General features: G+C 40.6%; 1 long non-coding RNA gene across 2 annotated transcripts in view; it reads right to left on the bottom strand.

Moving 5' to 3' along the window:
• Positions 1-13,465, bottom strand: part of LOC108711483 — a 47,164-nt gene extending 33,699 nt beyond the window's left edge. For both annotated transcript variants that reach the window (XR_001934911.2, XR_005966368.1), the window contains exons 1-2: positions 10,928-13,465; positions 8,803-8,944 (exon numbers count right to left, since the gene is read on the bottom strand). This is a non-coding gene — a long non-coding RNA (uncharacterized LOC108711483). The remainder of the gene's footprint in view (positions 1-8,802; positions 8,945-10,927) is intronic.
• Between the last annotated feature and the right edge of the window lie 83 nt (positions 13,466-13,548).

Raw genomic sequence — 13,548 nt, 5'->3', positions numbered from 1 at the left:
ATGCAGCCACCTGTGCTCCCCTCCTCCCTACTGTAGTGGGCAGCTCACTTACAGAAGGTGGGCCACACTAATGAAGTAAGTGTAACATGGCAGGGCCCCCCTAAAGGTAACCCTTTGTGCCCTGTTGTGTGGTGGGGCCCCGGGCACCAAATTTTTTTTTAATGGGGGGCCCTGACCACAAGGGGGCCAGGATTTTTTTTCGTATGGGGCCCTGTGATTTCTGATGGCTGCCCTGCCCATAGTAATACAATTGCAGAGATGTTATCTGGGTAAAAACAATCCACTTCAGACTAAAATCTTTACCCTAAATGGCACAACAGGGTGTTCTTTTATAAATGCCGGAAAAGGATCAATATGTTCTCTATAGCACTGAGTTAGCTGGCTCTGTAACTGTAACAATAAATACACTATATTTACCAGCTAATCCCACAGCTAGAGAGTTACTATGAGCGGCAGATTAGGGAGAAATAACAACATAATTACTGTGTGATTATTCTCCAAGCAATAAGCTTGCCCCAAGGGTAACTGTATTTAAATAGATTTCATGCCATGTCTTCTTGGCTGGCTACACGGAGCTTGACTCCCACATGATCTGGTTACAGGGCTCTCAGAATGAAGGGACACATGGCAGATTTCGATACCGAAATGCAAGAGTTTGCATTTTGGCACCAAAATCTGCAGCATATGACAGCACCCGGGCCGATGCAAATGGTTATGGGTAGAGGCCAGTAAGGGGATGATTGCTGTGTAGGGACTGTGTTTTTGGCAGGCCAAGTTTCAGCCCCATGTGGCATTGGCCTAAGGGAGATTGGATCTGCACTGGGGATTACTTGGCAGAAGATTTGAGAGCTGTTTGAATCTCCTGCTGAGTCCTAGTGCAACTCCCTTCATTCTAGACTCTAGAGCATGTGTTATATTAACAATGTGGCTTGTGTGCCACCAGAATACAGCATACCTCCCAACATTTTGGAAATGGAAAGAGGGACAAAAAGATTTTTGAAACTTTCACCCCCATTTTGTGGTCACACCTCCTAATTACCATGTTAATTTTAAAGAAATTGGCAGGTTATGAATATTTGAACACATTTCTGTGATTTTTATGTGTTATTACAGTTTTGCTAATGAAGTTGAAATTGCCCTATAGGGTAAACAACAAATCTTCTCTTCTTAGGGGCGACTAATCTCCCCGAAATGCCTTCCCACCGTCAAAAATACGAATCGCCGGCAGGAAGGCATTTGGGGAGAATAATTGCCCAAAGAAGAGAAGATTTGTCGCTGGGTGACTAATCTCCCCATCTGCCACTACTTTAAGCTGCCAGTTTCCCCAGGAGACCTGCTTATCAAAAATAGTTACAATAGTTTTTTTTGCTTAGCCTAAATTGTTACAATATCTAAGTGCATCTGCCACATATTCTGAGCTCTCTGCCAAAAACCAATTAAGTTAGAAACATTGTATCTTTTTCTGGGATCAAAGAAAAAGTTGGGACATTTTAGTAACAATCTAGGACTGCGGGTTGAGCTGTCAAAACTTGCTGCTCTTTTCACTAAGCTGGGCCTGGTAATTGGGAACATAAATATGTAACAGGTTGCAGCACACCACTATTTATACACATGTACCTTTTATAATAAGGAACTACACAAAGGAAAACTATATCACAACAAAATCCACTTTTAGATCATTGAGGTCGGTGTATTTAGTGACTATGTGGTCTTCCAGTTCCACATTATACAGTACCTGCTACATTGTTTGTTCCACAGTATTGGTACTCATAAGTACAGGTATGGGACCTATTATCCAGAGTGCTTGGGACCTGGAGTTTTCAGATATGAAATCTTTTTGTAATTTTGACCACGCTTTGGATATAAAATAATTTAAACATTAATTAAACCCACTAGGATTGTTTTGACCCCTAAAATGATTCATTATATCTTAGTTCAGATCAAGTACAAGGTACTGTTTTATCATAGAGAAAAATGAAATCATTTTGAAAAATTTGAATTATTTAATTAAAATGGAGACTATGGGAGATGACTGTCCCGTCATTCGGAAGTTTCTTGATAACGGATCCCACACCTGTGCTTGGAATACATTAACTTTTAGTCCTTTGAAATGTTGTTTTCTATTTAATCTCGCCAATGCAGAATCCTTTTGAATTTATTTTTAATAAATGGCCAAAGCAGTATGGTTAACTCGTTTCTTTTGTATCCATATTACTTGCACAAAGGTTTCCTAATATCCGCTATTCCCCCATCACGGGGGCCACTCTCGGCTGATCACAGATCTAATGACACGGGCAGGAGGCTGCTGAAGCTTTCTGTGTGTCCATGGTCCTGAGATGACTCCATGATGACAGAAGCAACCTGAGGTTTATCCTTATGTCACTGCAGCTCAGCTCACTACATAATAAGCAACTGTTAATGGAGACCAGGTGTGGGGGAGGCGTCTTTGAAAGATACCATTGTGGCCTTTGAGAGATGGAACCATCAACAAGCTGTCCTCTTTTGAATGTGCTCGTAGTTCTTAAAGAACTCAAAGGAGCGACTGTCGACTTGCAAGAGAAAGGTTTTAGCATGTTTATCCTCTAGATTCTTGGGAGGTAATTATAGCGTGATACACCTGTCATAAGGAATAGTCTCATTCATTCCATTGCCCGGGGCAAGGAGAAAAGTGCCATTCTAGTGTATTTTACAATAATCCTGCCCCCTCCCTGTACCGTTGTTTTCACAACAGAACATCTTCCCACATTTTACCTCCACCAAAGCCTATGCTTAGCTATTAAGAAATAGAAATTCTAACCCACAGCATGCTAATAAGAAATGTCATACGTGTTACATACAAACCTAGCTATTTAAGGTGGAAAGTGCAGTAGTCAGCAATGTAAGGGGAAGGCTGTTATCAATCACAGCTAACTGCGGCCATACTTGTCCCAACCAAGTTAAAGTGACCAAACTTTTTAGAGTGAAATCCGGGGACAGGGGAGAAAATAGTGGTGCACTACATGTTCCATGCCAAAAAATTTAGACCACACCCACTTTGCAAGACACACCCCACTAAACACTCCCTATTTTACAAATACACTCTCAGTAAATATATAAATGAACGTAGTGGCAATTCCATGTATAATACCCCCAAAACCCATAGCAGGATGGCACAAAGACAAATTCATGTATAATACCCCCAAAACTCATAGCAGGATGGCACAAACGCAAATTCATGTATAATACCCCCAGAACTCATAGCAGGATGGCACAAAGGCAATTTCATGTTTAATATCCCCAGAACTCATAGCAGGATGGCACAGAGACAATTTCATGTTTAATACCCCCAAAACCCATAGCAGGGTGGCACAAAGGCAATTCTGTGTATAATACCACCAGCCTATGAGCTGAGGCTCTTCTTTAACACATGCTGATGCATAAACAGGCTGACATGGTGCATTGTCAAATGGAATCTTCTAAACTGCCCGGATCCCGTAATGGAATGATATCCATAGTTTATGGAATTGAGAATTGACTTCAGTAGGACTTTTAGTTAGATATAAACACTGATGTGATCTAATCACAAACAATCATGACATGACTTTAAAAAAAAACTACTTGCAGTTTTTTTAATCTTTTATATCCAAAACATGATCCTGCTTTCTGTATGAGAGCTGAGTGTTACTGACAATCTCCTCCACGCACACCCATGCCCCCTCATTCAAATTGTTAGTACAGGTATGGGACCTGTTATCCAGAATGCTCGGGACCTGGAGTTTTCCAGATAACAGATCTTTCTGTAATTTGGATCTTCATACCGTAAGTATAGAAAATCATTTAAACATTAAATTAACCCAACAGGCTTGTTTTGCGTTGAATGATGATTAATTATATCTTAGTTTGGAACCTATACCTGTACCATCTAACCCAGGGGGTCTCCAACCTTTTTTTTTATCTGTGACCAACATTCAAATGTAAAAAGAGTTGGGGAGAAACACAAGCATGACAAACGTGTCTGGGAATACCAACAGCTGTGAATGGCCATTTGGTAGCTCTTTCCTAGAAGACATATAAGCCTTACACTTCTACTATATATACTTATACTGCACAGCATTTCCTTTAGATATACGCAGCTTTCTGCTTTGTTTACTTTAAAACGTACTTTTAGAGGCATATTTACACTATGTACATCTGAAATCTCTTTTCGGGCATTTTTTGAGAAAAACGGAATAGTCCTGTTTATAGAGCACTGAAAAGACTGCAGATAATGTTGGTAGAAAGTTAAAACAGCTAATTATACAAAAAGGTGAAGCACATTGCTGTAATGTAGTATTATAGAAATACCAGTAATTTATACCATTTTTATGACCCCCTCCATATATTTTCCATGAGCTGAAATAATGATTTATGTTTTCTCTCATTCTGAAAAAACAAAAACCCTTATAGCCTTTTGCAGGAAATAGGAAAATGAACCACATACAACTGATTTTCTGCTTCCAATCATTAAAGGGGTGATTCGCCTTTATCTTAACTTTTAGTATGTTATAGTATGACTAATTTTAAGCAACATTTTAATTGTCTTTCATTTTTTCTTTTTTATAGTTTTTGAATTATTTGCCTTCTTCTTCTGACTGTTTCCATATTTCAAATGAGGTTCACTGGACCCATCTAAAAACAAATGCTCTGTAAGGCTACCCATTTAATGTTATTACTACTTTTTATTACTCATCTTTCTATTTAGGCCTTCTCCTACTCATATTCAGATCTCCTAATTAATGCATGGTTGCTAGAGTAATTTGTACCCTAGCAACCAGATCACTATTTTCTGTGACTGGAAGATTATTGGGATAAGGCAGTAACAAAGACATAATAATAACACGCTGTCCTCTTGCTAATGCCACTGACTAGCAACAAGTTAGCAGCTTTTGTTGATCAGAAATGTTGACAATAATGGGGGAATGTAATATGTTTCCTGTAAAAAACCTGCGCAAAGACATTTGCGAATGTAAACGACCATGTTTAATATGAACAAAATATTTAACAAAACTCCATAGAAGGTGTTAACACTTAACCTTTGCTTAGCGATAACGTGCAATGTAATATTTGCCAGAGACTGATTTTACATTGAGAGCAATGCTAAACATTCGCAAAGCCGTCATTTTAAATAACGCTTGCAACTTTTAATTACATTCCCACTTAAATATTTAAAGGCAAAGTAGATAGTGTTCCTAAACTTCAGGATCTTTTTTCACAGACAGAGCTGCTTGTTTAGCATGTTAATATCTAATTATTTGACCCTTGGATCAACAATAAAATTACATTGGAGCAAGTCTGGACTTGGAATCAAAATAGGCCCCGGTATTTTAGATTTTTATAACCAAAAGGCCCCCACCAGCCCAATAAATAGTGACTGTTTATGGCAACTTACAGCAGCCCCTCTGCCCTTTGCCACAATTTACAGATTGCCAGTCCAGGCCTGCATGGGAAGCCCACGCAAACCAGTTGGGAAAGAGACCACGAGGCAAATTCACTAAAGGGCAAATTTTCACATGTGAAGGCTTCGCCACACTTTGCACCACTTCGCAAGGCACAAAATTGTTACCACTACACTAATTCACAAAAATTTGGAATTTTGGAATGCAAGGCACATATCCATGGTGATTTATTGGAAAGGGTGTATAAATTAAAGGGAAAAAAATGTAAGAATTCTTATGAGCCAAACATGTATTACTACTATTAAAGAACCAGTAACAGCAAAAATTTTCTAAAAAAAATTCATTAGTATGCTATGAAAAAAAAACCCCAACACATACTAAACTTTAAAGTCGCTAAGTCTGTATTAATAAATAACTTACCGAAACTCCGCTTGCGCTTCAGAAATGGCGACAGGGGGCGATGATCCATCATGCAGCACTAGGGTTGCCACTTTTTTTAAAAAAAAATTACCGGGCAGAGGTGAACTAAAGGGGAACTAAAGGGGCGGACCGTGACACAAAAAGGGGCAGAGCCGCGGAAGTTATGCCGCAAAAGGGGGCAGGGCCACATCGCCAGAAAACGAAGAAAACGTACATTTTCATCAGAGGGCATGGGCTTTTGTTAAGGGTATTACAAATTACCAGCAGCTACATTGATGGTAAATACAGTAATACCGGCCCTGGCAGGTGTTTTACCGGCTAGGCCGGACAGCAACCCTAGGCAGCGCTCAATTTCTCCTCCCTGGCTATCTCCTATAAGGAAGGCAGGGAGGAGAAATGGAACGCCCTACAATGGATCGCCGATTTCCTTTTCTGAAGAGGAGCGCAAGCAGAATTTCGGTAGTTAATAAAGACTTAGCAACTTTAAAATTTAATATGCGTTGGTGTCTTTTTTTCGTAGAATACTAACGTATTTTTAAAAAAATAATTTTTGCTGTGACTGGTCCTTTAAATATCTCATAAATGTCACATTTGCAATACACCTAAAGGTAGAAAGGCGCAGGTTTTGTAGACCCAAGTTTCATTCTCTGCTCAGATCTGAGTCTGTAATTCTACAAGAGTCGCACATGGAGGAATTTTGTTGAAAGGGCAGAAGAAATATAAGCTTTATGTACATTGTTCATGTTCATTTGGGTTGAAAAAGGACAATTGTCCATCATTTTAGACTTTTCCACCAGTGCTTTAACTAATAAATACATTTTAATAATCAGATTAAAAAGAGAATATCTTTATCTCCTCTTAATCATTTTCCTAATCTGCCTTCTGGTTTATTTTGCCACACTCAGCGGGAATTCAACTAGTTCCACCTGCTCTATGTCCACAGGTCTTTCTAATCCCCAAACCAGAAAAACTTCATACCATAGTGGGGCTCCCGTCCCTCGCAAGATAAAAATCTCTTTTGACAAACATACAGAGACAATGAAGCACAAGTAATATGCCACAACCCCATAAGAAAGAGCGAGTGACAACAGTTTTCAAAAGAAATAAGGATCCCTTAAAGTAGAGAATTGTAAATATTCACACCGGTTAGAAGTATTGGCGTTAATCTTTGGAGCATTTATTTTCCAGTGTTGTGACTCATCGACAGAATTCTTTCAGGGAGTGTCTGCTATAACCTCTGAACAATGCAAGATATTTTCCATAGAAATTCATAGTAGCCCACATAGAATTATACAGGTGTGTTATGATATTCATGGGAAAATTACCCTACAGCCACGTATAATATAGGCATGCTGTTTTATACTATAAAAATATTTCTTAATTGGGGACTATTTTCCTGCTCAGGAATTTTTAGCTGCTGTTAGATTAACTATAGCTAGACCCCCTAGGTCTGTGGTCCCCAATCAGTGGCTTGCATGTTGCTCACCAACCCCTTGGATGTTGCTCCCAGTGGCTTCAAAGCAGATGCTTAGATTTGAATTCCAGGATTGGAGGCAAGTTTTGGATACATTAAAACCAAGTGCACTGCAAAACACAGCCTCCTGTAGGCTGCTAGTCCAAATATGGGGCTACCAATAGTGAATCTTTATTTGGCACCTCAAGGTGCTTGTGTTGCTCCCAACTCTTTTTATATTTGAGTATAAAAAAGATCATGCCCTAGATCATCATCCCATGCTGTACTTCATCTCACCTGTACCTCACCTACACCTGTACCCCAGCAGCAAGAGAACAATGACACCTGTAGGATTTGTGCTGCAAACATAACAAAGCAAGCTTTGACATTTGGAATGAAACATCCCACAGATATGGCACTATCCCAGCTTTAACAAGTCATTAGAGCTCTACAACACAAAGCTTTTTCATTACAATGTAATACAATCTCCTCAGTAGGCAACAACAGACAGCCTCCAGCCTTATCGTGAAATACAAAAACACAGTTTAAATTCTGCTCAGATGGTGCCAAGAGTTTCCATTTGTGCCAAAGTACCAGTAGGTTGCCTCTATGTTTTATAGAAACTGTTTACAAATAGAAGAGGTCCCGACTGTGCCTTTCCACTAACAGCACCCAAAGGTGTCACAAACTGTACAGAGGGACTAAAAGAAATAAATTATACAGATAGATCCTATAAATATGCCGAAAGGGGTCAGGCTTCAAAAGTGATAGAGTGAGAGGAGAGCTACACTCTGTCTCTCTCTATTACCCCCCTGGCAGTAACATTGTGTAACAGAAGGAAAGAGCTACCTCTGGGGGAGGCAGAAATATAAATATAGTATTAACCCAAACTTTCAGGTGTTTCCAAAGAATCAATCATGTAACATTTCTGAGTTTATATGTACTGGGTCTGATATCTGATTTCCTGTTCCAGCCCCTCTGTCAATATAGAGATAACTGTTTTTATTTATGTATCTAAAGCGGGGCAAAAGCATCTCATTCTGGGATCTATTGGTCTGAAACACTTATTTGACAGTATCAAAGGAATATGAACACTGTACATTGTCACAATTAATAAAAGGAGAGCCTAATTGCACAGAACAGTCACAATGCTGTGAACAAGCATAGTCAACGTGACATTTATCTACTAAAAGTAATATTATTCCTCATGTTGCCATGAACCCCTACAGCTATTGTTAATAGATACCAGCTGGGTTACATGATATGAAGAATGTGTATGTCAAAGTAATGATTGGAACAGACATGTTATATATTGGCACCCCAACATAAGGTAGGGACTCACACAGGGATACTAAGAACAATGAATATTATGGCTGAGTCTGTGCTTTTATACAGTATGAAAGTGAAGCGTACGCTAGCTCTATACAATTCCAGTGCTCAGCTTCTCCTTTAAATACTAGCCCAGTAAATCAGTTAATTAATATTGAGCATTCCATGCATTTTACTTTAACTCACTTTGATTTGCTTAAATTCCAAAGCAGCCAATCATGGATTCCTGCCCTCCAGGTACAGATGGAATCAGGGGCACTAACACAGCCTGTGCTTGGAGGGAATTCTTCAGTCTTCTGCTTTTCATTTCTCCAGCCCATTTAGGGGCCTATTTATCAAAGCGTGTAGATGATTAAACACTTCACAATATGGTGATACAGACCCTAGACCCTGGGTTCAAACATGCAGATTTTAACTAGGTTCAAAGATGCAGATGAGAGAGGGACTGTAGCCATGTGCCATGGGGTTTTAACATGCAAAGGAGAGAAGGAAAGGTGACACGTGTCAATGGGTTTAAACATGTGTATCAGAGAGGGAAGGTCAGGCCCGGATTTGTGGAAAGGCCACCAAGCCCGGGTCTAGGGCGGCAGGATTTTAGGGGGTGGCAGGATTTTAGAGGGTGGAATGCTGGCCAACCACACCCACATTGGTTGAGAAACACTGGGGATTCACAGGAGATTCAATAGATATTTAAATTTCCTGTGCACAAATCCCCATTGCTCCTGTCCCGATGATGAAAAATTACGTGAGAGGATAGGAGCAATGAACGGCAGTGGGCCTACGGGCGCCCGCTATGTAAATCCGGCCCTGGGGAAGGTGGGTATGTGCCACTGGATTCAAGCAGGCAGAAGACACAGGGGAAGTGGGCATATGCCACTGGGTTCAAAGGTAAAGATGAGAGAGCAAATTGGCCATATGCCCAGCGTCGGACAGGGAATCTGGAGCCCACCGGGGTTGCTGCCTCAGGCCCCCACCCTAGCCACAACCCTTCACGTGTACCTTATTTTCTGTTCTTGTGGTCGCAACTGAGACGGGGGGGGGGGTCATGGGAGTTCAGGGTGCAGGTCTGGGTTGCTGGGACTCACCAGGTTTTTTTCCCAGTGTCCCAGTCTGACTCTGCATGTGCCACCAGGTTTAAGCATACAGATGAGAGAGGGAAAGCTGCCATGTGCCAGTGGTTTTAAACATGCAGATCAGAGAGGGAAGGTGGGTATGTGCCACCAGTTTCAAGCAGGCAGAATATGGAGGGAAAGTGGTCATGTGCCACTGGGTTCAAAGAAGCAGATGAGAGAGGGAATTTGACATGTGCTTCTGAGTTCAAATATGTTGATCAAAGAGAGGCTGTGGCTGTGTGCCACTAGGTTCAAGCATGTGGATGAGAGAGGGAAGGTGGCCATGTGCAACTGGGTTTGAGCATGCAGATCAGAGAGGGAACACAGGCATGTGCCACTAGGCTCAAAGATGTACAGTATGTGAGGGAGAAGGAATGGGGCCAAATGCCAATGAGGGAGAGAACATAACCACATAACACTAAACACAGTAAAACATGCAGATGAAGAAGGGAACATTGCCATTAGGCATTAAAAAATATGTAGATCAAGGAGTGAACAATGCTACGTGACCAGGACATTCCTGATGTATATATTGGTAAATAATGTAAAAGGCCCTTGCCCTTTACATTTAAAGGAAAACTATACCCCCCAAACAATGTAGGTCTCTATAAAAACATATCTTATAAAACAGCTCATATGTAAAACCCTGCTTCATGTAAATAAACCATTTTCATTATAATATACTTTTCTAGTAGTATGTGCCATTGGGTAATCATAAATAGAAAACTGCCATTTTAAAAAAATAAGGGGATCATACGATTCACTGTGCACACAAACATACCAACAAACTATACATGTTAGGTCACATGAGCCAATTAACAGACAGAGTTCTGTCTTTTGTTTCAACACTTCTTCTTGTTACAGTTAGTGTTGTAGTCTTTCTGGTCAGGTGATCTCTGAGGCAGCACAGAGACCATCACGAAATGGTGGTTCAAGGCAAGAGATGTAAAAGGGCAATATTTACTTAAATACTTATTCCAGTTTGCTAAGATTCTTTAATACGGCACTTTTGATATAAACTATCAGTTGCTTACGTATTCATTTTGAGGGTATAGTTTTCCTTTAAGTCCGGGGACACAGAACCATAAAGCCAGTCTTTTCAGCATTGTATCCCTGGGTTAAACATTCTATTACAAAGAGCTTGCATTCTAATAAGGGATCAGAAGCTGAGGCTGTGCTCACATCTTGGCACATTTTACCTTCTCGTTCCTCGCAGTAACACTTTCTAATTAATGTCGTCTGATAACAGGAGCGTTTCTGCAGATTAAATTACAGGTCTGGAAATCAGGAGAAACCCAGACTGTCCTCGCACAACCTCTAGCCACTGTGTCCTCCATGCAGCTCTGACCTCAACTTAAACTGGAAAAAAAACTGGCAAATGACTGGAACTTTACAAAAAAAATGTATTAATGATCAGGGCAGTATTTATATTGTTGTGCTGAGACATGTTCATTGTAGACACCTTCATTCGTCTATTTAGGGTTACACTTCATAGCATCAGTCAAATATATATATATACATAAATATATATAGCACACTGCTCCCACTATGTAGAAGCGTAACCGCACAAAGGCTGCAGTATTCACGCTAGGAAACAGGAGAACTGCTCAGAATGCCCACTAGAACTCAGTCCCCGGGAACCTCCCGAACCATAACCATTTATGAAGAATCCAATAAATGGCAAGAAATGTATGACTCAGCTTGCAATAGGGCCCCGGCCTGTGGTCATGCCTGAACACCTACTAAGTCATGGGAAAAGCAAGTCTAACATCATACTGTACACCTTGCAAATCAAAGGAGGAATTTTAAGTGACTTTTCCATTTTCACTTGTACAAATGGCTCCGGGCTAAGTTACAATACAGCAGCCATTGCCTTCCAATACGGGAATTTCAAGACTGTCACCTTTCCAGTTCTTGCTACAGTTTTTAGCAGAGGATGAATTTGGTGGTGGGGGGTGGAAGAAAAGGTCAATGGTTTGCTTGGTGTGTGCTTTGTGTGACACAGCTAACCTTTCCATTTGACTTTATATGACCTTGCTCGGAGGGGTCATTTAGGTCTTCAGAATTACGTCTTGAGAATTTATATGCCCTGTAGCTTGCTGTAAACTGGACTGACACTCAAATAGTCTACAGACTGCTAGACACCAGCAGACTGGCCTGCCAAAGTATCTTTTTGTTGGCCTAGGCCCTAATGTGCCCCAGCCTCAGAAAATTCAGCTCCACCTTATTATCAAGTTTGGATTTGATGATAGGAGCCCCTAGGCACACATCCCACCTCGTACATTCACCCCAGTCTCACTTTTTAATCCATCTCCTCACCGCTTGCACTACACACCTTTGTCCAACTGCAAATACTTGATGGGAAGGAGACAGCTATTCGACTGCCAACCCACTGCAGTCTGCAAATACAGCCCCCTAGAATCCTGCTGTCCTAGGCCTGAACCTTTGGGCCTGCTTGTTTTCACAATGGAACTATAGAAAACCCCACATTACTAACAACTATCTATATCTAATTGCTTCTCTGTAGGACCCCAGGAAATCCATCCTGAAGCTCCTGTGACATTTACTAAATCCTTCAAAACTTCATAAAATATCTCTAGGGGAATTGCAAGTTAAAAACTTAAAGCCAAGAGTTTTTTCAGTTTGTACATTTTGCCCTCAAAATACTCTGCTTATTTAATTCAATTGAACTTTTTATCTTGTGTTAGGGGGGTGTAGAATTAGTAGAAATATGAAATGAATATGGACCCGGCCGCATGTGAATAAAAGATTCAGCCAAAAGCCTCAGGGTAATGAAAGTGGAAATTGAAGAGGAATATCGTTTTCATTGTTCTCTAATGTGGAGAGGGCTTTCCACAGCTGGAAGCCGAGTAAGTGCCTGGCAAGGAAAAATGAAGCCAAGGATTATGTTTGCTTTGGAGGAAAAGGTAGAATGTGGTGGTGCAGAAGATTTAACCGTGAGCGCCATCTGCTGAAAAGCAAAGCATGATGGTCACGTTTGAGCAGCAATGAATAGAAATGGACTCCCGCATGCTGCCGGGCAGGATTATAGACCCACTTTCAATATCATTTGGAAAATTACAATAGCACTTATGTCATCAGAACGGGGGAAAGCCACAGCACAGCAGACGGAGCAGCTACAGAAATCTGGCAGCAGATGAAAGCACCACATACAGCAGCACATTTGGAAAATGATGGTTTGCATTTTGTTCCGAGCAGAGATACTGCAGGACTGTAATTTACTATTTGGTGGCTGTGCTTGCTCTATATAAATCTCCTGCACATTCTTTCAGCAAAAGTCACTTGCCACGTGGTGATTGCAAAGCCTCAGGTCTCCAACATACCGTATGATTCTCTTCAAAGGCTGCTGGTTTATATAATGACAATGGCAATGACCCAGAGAGATCATTTCAGGTACATTAATTTAAAGCCTTATTCTTAACTTGTAATTGAGCAGGCAGTCCCCAAGTTAAATCTAGACATTCTGGAATCTTAATGTACTTCATTTAACTGACCTTCCTCTCTGCAGACTGCCACCGCCAACCTTACCAATCGCTATTCCACTACCAACCAACTGTCAGTCACTTCCAATGCCTTGACATTTAAACTACTATCCTGGAACTTTCAAAATTGCCCATTATTGTGCTTCAAGATATCTTTTCCTCTAATAAAACTCAAATTTTAAAGGAGCTGTTCATCTTTGAGATAACTTTTCAGTATGATGCAGAGAGTGATATGCTGAGACAATTTGAAATTTGTTTTCAGTTTTTATTATTCAAGGCTTTGAGTTATTTAGCTTTTTATTCAGGAGCTCTTCAAT

The sequence above is a fragment of the Xenopus laevis genome, chromosome 3L (genome assembly GCF_017654675.1).
Source record: "Xenopus laevis strain J_2021 chromosome 3L, Xenopus_laevis_v10.1, whole genome shotgun sequence".
Taxonomy (NCBI): Eukaryota; Metazoa; Chordata; class Amphibia; order Anura; family Pipidae; genus Xenopus; species Xenopus laevis.
The sequence above is the reverse complement of the archived record's forward strand: the minus strand, read 5'-3'. Positions and strand labels throughout refer to the sequence as shown.